Below are 7,624 nucleotides of genomic sequence, written 5' to 3' on the forward strand. Positions count from 1 at the left end.
GCCTGCTTGTTTCTTTGCTCCCAGAGAGATTTCTCTGTGAACATTGCTTGTCTGGGACAGCTCTGAAATGAGCAAATAACCTCCCCACTCTGTTCCCCAGGCACTCTTCAGATTGCTGTTTCCACATTATATGTTTATGATTGTTTGCCTGCCTTCTTTCCAAGAGCAGTACAATGCCTGCTAGGCTCTATTCCAGTCAAGCTCTCTGACCTTTAAAACTCTAGGCTTTAAGCTCTGCTGGCTGCCAGACATCATAAAATTTGGCCCCTCTTATTTTCCAAGCCAAATGATATGGGGATAAGGTTTCCCTGATTCTCATATGTGCTAGTCTGTCTCTTGCCCTTCTCCATGACTAAGGCTCCCTCTCCACTATAGCAGCCATGATCTGCTTCTGTCCCAAAGCACATCTCCATACTTCCTAACTTCTTTGATGTGGCCTTTTCTCTAGCTTTAGTTGTGGAGTTTCTTTAGCCAGTCTTATGGTCAATTTTTGAGATATTTAGGATGATTCAATAATTGTCTAGTTGTATTCATGGGTCAAGGAGAGCCTAGGATCCTTCTATTCTGCTGCCATCTTCAATCCCTCAGGCAGCAAACTTATTTCAAATTTAAGCCACCAGTGAGAAGTTCCTTATATGTATTTGGGTTTGGCAGGAGATGTATGAGCTGACCATGAAGGCTAAAGAGCTTCAGTTCCTACAAATGGGTAATTCTCTAGTAGGCAGACACTGACAGCTAGCATTACATGTCTCCTTTAATCAGATTTAAGTTCAAATGTTACTTCTTCAGAAAGTCCTTTTCTGATCATTGTAGCTAAAATGTCCCTCAACATTCACCAATGACTCACTATGTTATTCTTTATCCCATTACTCTATTTTGGTTTCTTCATCATTTGAAAATATGTGAGGTATTTGTCTATGAGATCAGTTTCTGTGTCCTGCCTCATTTATCACTGTATTTTTGACTCCTAAAATAGTGCTCAACAGATAATAGGTGTTCATTAAACATTTTTCGAAACTCAGAATGAAATTATCAGTCTAATAGAGGTAAGTGTGAAAAACCGTTTCCCACTTTTTCTCAGAAGAGAAAGAAAAGCTCAAGTTCAATTTTGACAGTGATTAAACAATTGAGTTAAGTGACAGAGGTACAAGTTTATACTTGCATTTCTATTTCTTTCAACTTTACTCTAGCCAGTACATTAACTTTCTCTTATATATTGCTTATAGTGAGCAGACATTTTCTATCTTAAGTTTCTTTTGAACCAGAATAATTACCAAAGGAGCTCCTGTGCTAATCTAGGATTACCTCTATGTATGCAAGAAGAAATTGTTATCTTCTGTCTATAGCTAAATCTGTAGACTACATATTAGCATAATCCTGATAACAATGTTTCTCAAGGAAGGTCTAAGGACCTCTAACATCAGAATCATTTATCCAAAGTGCATATTTCTGGGCCTCATTCTAGAACCATCAAATCATAACTAGAGGAAAACCAAGAACCTGAATTTTAAACAAGTTCTTCTAGTGATTCTTGTCAAGAACTGTAAGATTTTACTCTACTTGTAAGTTACCAAGTTAGCTTATCACGGTTTTGTGGATGCTGAGAGAACACATGAAATTCCTGTGTCAGAAACAGGAGTTTATTGTTATTATTGTTATTATTATTATTATGTAGTTATTATTATCACTCAGCAATACCTGCAGCCAGAGTATCAGCATGTGTGTCAGTTTCCCACACCTTAATTCTCACAGGATGGTATAAGAAGGACCAAGTGATGCAAGAACATAGTTGTGTTACAAAAGAGAACATCAAGCTTAGAGAACCTAATCTTTTTTATAATGGGTAATAAGTATGCCTGATCTTAATTCTAGAAGGAGAGATTTTCTTTATTATATGTGACAGGAAAAAAACCTTGTCATTTGTTCTGGAAGGGGATACAATCACTGTGTTAACACCCTTAGAAAGAATGTCTGGAGCACAAGCAGTCAGTCAGTGCCTCTATTTACAAGACATGTCTAGATCTATGGAAAATTATTTTCTAATAATTCTGATGGCCACTCAAGTTTGAGAATCATTGCCCCAAAAAGACTCAGCCATATCTACAGAGCTACCTTCATACACTGAAGCCTATTAGGCCTGTCAAATATTCTACCTTTCTCCACTCCTCCCAGCTTGACCCAGCCCCTATTCCCTAGCCATGCTTCCTTAGGTCATGCTGTTCTCTTCAAGGTCACCCTTGGCTCTAAAAAATAAACCCACAAGCTGGCTCTGAGACACTGGAAGCTCCCATTAAAGGATTTGTTTGAAGAAATAGGAGAATATCTGGAAGGAAAACATAACAGGGAAAGAAAGAGCATAAACATTTATTTGTTAATTTTTTTTTATTTGTTAATTAAACAGCTATTTATTGAGCACCTATTGTGTCCTAGAACTGTGGTAGGCACTGGATATTATTAAGATTCATTCATGACTTGGCGGTGGCCACTGCACAGACCAGGCATCACTAGCTTGCCAGCCTTGCTCTGCTTCCTCTGCAACCATGTCTGACAAACCCAATATGGCTGAGATTGAGAAAGTTGAAATTGAAGATGACAGAAATGCAAGAGAAAAATCCACTGCCTTCAAAAGAAACAACTGAACAGGAGAAGCAAGCAGGCGAATCCTAATGAGGCATGCACTGCCTATATGCACTGTACATTCCACAAGCATTGCCTTCTTATTTTACTTCTTTAGCTGTTGAATTTTGCAAAATGCAAAGATGCTGAATCAAGTTTAAATGACTGTGCTTCCCCTTTTCACATTGAAGGATCAAGAACTACTGACAATGCAAGCCATACCTTCTCTCTCATCTACCTGTTTGGCTGGCAGAGAAGGAAAAGAACTTGCATATTGGTGAAGGAAGAAGCTGGGTGGGATGACAGTGAAATCTAGAGTAAAAACCAAGATGGTTCATGGTGTTCTGCAGGCTGTAAAATGTAGTTTAATTAGAGTGTCATTTTTTTTGTTAGAATGATTTTAATTATTAGAATGCACAATTTTTAAAATATGCAAATAAAAAGTTTTAAAACCTGAAGAAAAAGATTCATTCATTCAACAAATATTTTGGGAATGCCTATTATGTGCCAGGTACAAGTTAGAATAAACTTAAAAAAATAAAAATACTGCATTCTCCTCAAGAAAGTTAATAAAGGAGGCTGCTGTATAAAAAATAATTGTGCAAAAAAATTGTGCAATGGTGTGATAAATGCTACAATAGAAGGAATGTACAAGGTGCATGGGTGACACTGAGAATGGAATAGCCAATTCTGCTTAAAGAAGGTAAAAGGGAGAAGAAAAAAAGAAAATAAAAGAGTGCATGTGTGGTAGGGAAGGGAAGGCTTCACAGAGAGGATGATTGTACTGAGTCTTGAAGCGAATGTAGGAGTCTTTCATGTGGACAGGGGGTTCCAATCAGAAGGAAGAACATGGACAAAAAGCACAGAGGCATAGAACAGAATGGTGTGGTTAGGAAAGTTGAAGTAGTTTGGTATGGGTGGAGTTTGAGGTGTGAAGTGAAAAATGAAAAGGTGACAGTTGTGTGATAGACAGGGCCTGGATCTTGTAGGGCCTTATCTACTGTACTGAGAAGGCTGGGTGTATCCTGGAGGCAATGAGTGCTCATCGAAGGGCAAACCAGTTTTTGCAAAATTAGATTTGTACTTTAGCAAAAATAGCAGAAGAAAAAAATATAAATGGGAGTTTACCAAGTAGACTTAGTAGGGTATAATGAGAGTGGTCCATGGAGAGAACAGCATGTGAAAAGGGACAGAGGTGTAAAAGAATATGGTTAGTTCAGGGAATAGCAAGTTCAGAAAGTTCATGTATGGGTGGTAATCAGACAGTGATAAGGCTACAAAGATCATTAGAATATCAGACAATGAAGGGACTTGTAGGGGGGCAATATTGTGAGATAGTTTTGTTTTTGTTTTTGTTTTTTGGGAGGTGGTTAAAGAGCATGAACTTTGGATCCACGTTGCTAGCCCTTGAATCCCATTTCTTCAGCTTACTAGCAGTGTGACTTTAGGAAAATTATGGATCTCCCTTACCTCAGTTTTCTCATATGCAAAATGAAGATAATTACAACTACCTCAAAGTTTTGAAGATTAAATCACTCATGTAAAAATCAACTAGAAAGTTCTTAGCATTAAGGAAATATATAGATGTCAGCTGCTTTTAGACATATCAATATTAATAAGTTTGAAATTTTTTTGGCAATTGGGAAGTCTCTGATGGCCTTTGAATGGAGACAGTATACACAAAGTAGTGTTTTGGGAACACTGACTCAATGGCGGTATGGGAAGGATACCCTGCATGGGAAAGAAATTAGAGGCATGCAGCCCTGTTAGGATGATGTTGCAGAAATCCAGGAGAAACATGAAGTTTGACAAAATGCAATGACAATAAGATGGAGAAGGGACACCCATGAGAAAAATCTTGAGGCAAATTGACAGAACTTGGAAAGAGTTGGGTAAAGAGAGTGAAGAAAAGGAAGGCTCATATACACTTAGGGATCCCAGGTTAGTTCCATGTTTGAGTGTGCCATGCCAACTCTTCCTAACTTATGTTCTCTCTTCCTAGTTCTGGTTGCAGTGACTGCCTAACTCTGTCATGCTTCCTTGCTTTCCCAAATGTGCTGTTCTTCTCCAGACTGAGGCCCTCTAGCACAAAAGAGGAGTTAAAAAAAACACCATCTGAAATTTTCTGGGAAAGTTGATAGAATAATGTTGACCTACAGACTCTTACTCAATCTCTTATCACTGCTGCCAAATACCTAATAAAATGAAAAAAGATAAGTCATGATTTTAAAAAACACTAACAATTTCAGCAACAATAAACAAACTTCAAAAAATGAGTAAAACTTCAAAATGTAAATTTCCAAAAGTGGCAGCCAAGGAAGAAAACTGAAGATCTTGGGACAGTGCTAAAATATTCCTAACTGTTCCAACCCCCAGAAACTGCACTTAGGGAAAAAGCAAGTCGACAAAATCTTGTAAGTCATCACTAAACCCCACCAATTTGGCAAGTAATCAACAGTATTTTGAAATGGGCAGATGAAAGGGTTGAGGAACACAGCATTTGAGGAAAAGTCCAGAACATACCTTCAAGAACTTCTGCATGTTACTGTAGGATTTCAGCCAAGGAAGAGGGTACTATCAGAGTTTGCCATTCTCTAGAGGTTCCCTTCTTCCCTATATCTTAAGAGTGTTGAGCCAAAGCTTTGGGAGTGGAATATACTCCTGGCAGGTTAAATGGGCCATGTATAGACATTCAATAAAACATCAGAAGATAACGATCAGAGTCCAGGCCCCTCAGCAAGAAAGGCACAACTTTAGCTGAGTTTCCCCTTTCCATAATTTACCTGAAGGGTACAGAATAATGGACAGAACATTCTGCTTCCAAACAAGATCTTGGAAAGGTATGTGAAAAGGTCCTAGATACACTGGGAGGGTTGTCATGGAAGACTCAATTAAATTATATCAAAGCAAATAGAAGCCCTGGCAAAATCATGAAAGTACAAGCAAGGGAAAAGAAATGACATGGCTACCATGCCAATATACCACTACAACAAAGGAAGAAAAGGGAAGAAATATAGCATGCAAACAAGAGATTAAATCCATATGGAGTAGCAATTGCAGTCTTGGGCATTTATCCCAGAGAAATGAAAACATATTCACACAAAGACCTGTGCGCAAATGTTCCATAGTAGTTTTCTTCATATAGCTCCAAAGTAGAAACAACCCAGATGTACTTCAATGGGCAAATGGTTAAACAAACTATGGTAGACCCCTGCTATGAAATACTACTTAACAATAAAAGGAACAAACTGTTGGTATACACAATAACTCGGATAGATCTGCAGGTAATCATGCTAAATGAAAAAACCCAATCCTTAAAGGTCACATATATATAATTCCATTTATAAAACATTCTCAAAATTACAAAGTTATAGAAATGGAGAATAAATTAGTGGTTTCCAGAAGTTAGGGATAATGAAGGTCAGGAGGGAGAGTGTGGTTATAAAAAGGCAACACAAGGGATCCTTTTGATGTTGGAACTATTCTATATCCTGACTATGGTGGTGGATACACAAACTTACACATGCAATAAATTGCATAAAGGTATACACACACAAATGAATATAAGTAAAAATGGGGAAATCTGAATAAAATGGACTAATCGTATCAATGTCAATATCCTGGTTGTGATTTGTACCGTAAGATACAAAATGTTACCTTTGGGATAAATCGCTAAAGAGTGCACAGGATCTCCCTGTATTATTTCTTACAAGTGCATGTGAAACTACAATGAGTTTCATAAAAAGTTCAATTAAAATAAAAACACATGGAAGAAAACATAACCAAAAAACACAAAAAATTCTGAGTATTTTGCATGTTAGAACTCAATAAAACGGGAGCTTCAAACTCAGTGGGGAGTCTGCTTGAGATTCTCTCTCTCCTTCTCCCTCTGCCCCTACCCCTGCTTGTGCTCTCTCTCTCTAAAAAACAAATAAATCTTTAAAAAAGAAACATAGTAAGAGAGAAAACAATACTACTTTAGAACTAATAAATGAATTAGAAACAATGTAGCTCAAAATAGCCATACCTAAAAATAGAATCACTGATATGAAAGGAAGTATTGTGATAATCATAGTGAATCAAAGCTAAAGGACAAAGGGATTAATTCACTTATAGGATAAAAGTCATAGAAAATGAAGACAATCTGGGCAGCTCCGGTGGCCCAGCCATTTAGCGCCATCTTCGGCCCGGGGCCTGATCCTAGAGACCTGGAATCCAGTCCCATGCTGGGATCCCTGCATGGAGACTGCTTCTCCCTCTGCCTGTGTCTCTGCCTCTCTCTCTCTCTCTCTCTCATGAATAAATAATTAAATCTTAAAAAAGAAAGAAAGAAAATGAAGAAAATCTATCTAGGCAGGCCAGGGTTCCTAATTTCTATGCTGAATTAAAGAAATGTACAGAAAAGGTATTTAGGAATATAATAGAGAATAATTTCTCTGAAATAATAGAAGAACCAAATCTGTAGACAGAAAAGACATACTGTGCTCCAGGAAAGAAGGAAAGAAAGAAAGAAGGAAGGAAGGAAGGAAGGAAGGAAGGAAGGAAGGAAGGAAGGAAGAAAGAAAGAAAGAAAGAAAGAAAGAAAGAAAGAAAGAAAGAAATGATTGAACATCAAGGATAAAGAAATGATTCTTCAGGTGTATAGACAGAAAAAAGCAAGATATTTATATAAAAGAAAAATCAGCCTGGCTTCAGACTTCACAGTGACATTCAATACCAAAAAACAATAAAGTAGGCCTATAAAATGTTGAAAGAAACTTTGAGACTCAAAGATATCATACCCAGCCAACTACCTTTTCAAATAAAAGGGCAACATGTAGAACTCAGGGAATGCAGCACTCACAAAACCTTCTACAAAATCTAGCCAACCAAGAAAAAAAATGAAATTAAAAAAATTAAGCAACAGATAAACCATGATAGAAGAACACAGGTGGAGCATTGAATTCATTTAAGTAAGTATTTATACTACATATACACCCTGTAAATAATGGAGGTAATGCTGGTGGCA

General features: G+C 37.4%; 1 pseudogene; it reads left to right on the top strand.

Annotated features, from left to right (window-relative positions):
• Nucleotides 1–2,540: 2,540 nt before the first annotated feature.
• On the top strand, nt 2,541–2,667 carry LOC140627638 (thymosin beta-4-like; annotated as a pseudogene).
• Nucleotides 2,668–7,624: the final 4,957 nt, after the last annotated feature.

The sequence above is a fragment of the Canis lupus genome, chromosome X, assembly GCF_048164855.1.
Source record: "Canis lupus baileyi chromosome X, mCanLup2.hap1, whole genome shotgun sequence".
Classification (NCBI taxonomy): Eukaryota; Metazoa; Chordata; class Mammalia; order Carnivora; family Canidae; genus Canis; species Canis lupus.